Source organism: Helianthus annuus, chromosome 5 (genome assembly GCF_002127325.2).
Source record: "Helianthus annuus cultivar XRQ/B chromosome 5, HanXRQr2.0-SUNRISE, whole genome shotgun sequence".
Classification (NCBI taxonomy): Eukaryota; Viridiplantae; Streptophyta; class Magnoliopsida; order Asterales; family Asteraceae; genus Helianthus; species Helianthus annuus.
In genome coordinates, this window is record NC_035437.2 from 69,971,714 (window position 1) to 69,973,028 (window position 1,315).

Genomic DNA, 1,315 nt, shown 5'->3' on the forward strand with positions numbered 1-1,315 from the left:
AAATTTGTCTTAAACTCGTTTTGGGCATAATGGAAGGTATCCTACTGATATCACAACATATTTAAGGCATATTAACTTAGGAAACCTGTTCATGACTCTTGTGGTTACCCGTTACGCCCTTTTCGCGTTCGGATCGGCTTATGTAACTAGTTTGCATAAATTAGCCGAAACGGGTCAAACCTTATCATTTTTATATCAAAATCCAGAATGTATTTAGTTTACCCATATTAAACAAGTATACAAGCTTGTCGGGTCTAAACCACATTCTAATCCGGTCTTCGCATAATAATGCGTTTTGAACCGTATCCTCCTTTAAAACTAACCGGTCTGAGCTTAGGCTTAATTAAAGACCCGTTAGGAATCTAATAGGTTGATAAAAACCTTCGTTCCAGATTTAGGAGCCCAGTAAAAGCTGTCTGTACTTGCTTGGTGGTATTCGGTTGGGATAAATTGTATAAATTTGCTCAGGTAAATACTTTTAACTTATTTTCCTTATACGGGCTTGGGGTACGGTATATAAAATACCGCTTGGTCGGGCATTTGACCTTAATCGATTGGTGGTTAAGTATTATCAAGATGACCCGTTTAAAAATTTGATTTTGTTTGTTTAACGCCTTTGGGAGTTTAATGACCATGTCCCGGATATCATTGGCATCATTCATAGAATGGCCACGACCTTAGCACACAGGTGTAGGTGTACACCCGTCAGTGCATTTATAATTATTAAAGTATAACCACCGGTTACAAGAATAACTCGCCGCGGGATTATACTATGTGGTATGTCTATTAGTCTTTAACCCGACATGAACCGGGCAACTGAACGCATAACAAACATGTAATTCTTTTACAAGTTTATATAGAAATAATTATCCCAAGTTATAAAAATGTTTTTGTGCCTTGTGCATTCAAATCAATTTTCTAAACCTTTTCAAAATGAGTCAGTTAAATTGTATATACCAGTGTAAACTGGCGTATTTTCCCAAAAAGGCTAAGTGCAGGTACTACGCATAATAGGTTGGCCATATTAAACAAGTATACAAGCATAATAGATCGGCTTATGTAACTAGTTTGCATAAATTAGCCGAAACGGGTCAAACCTTATCATTTTTATATCAAAATCCAGAATGTGTTTAGTTTACCCATATTAAACAAGTATACAAGCTTGTCGGGTCTAAACCACATTCTAATCCGGTCTTCGCATAATAATGCGTTTTGAACCGTATCCTCCTTTAAAACTTACCGGTCTGAGCTTAGGCTTAATTAAAGACCCGTTAGGAATCTAATAGGTTATTAAAAACCTTCGTTCCAGATTTAG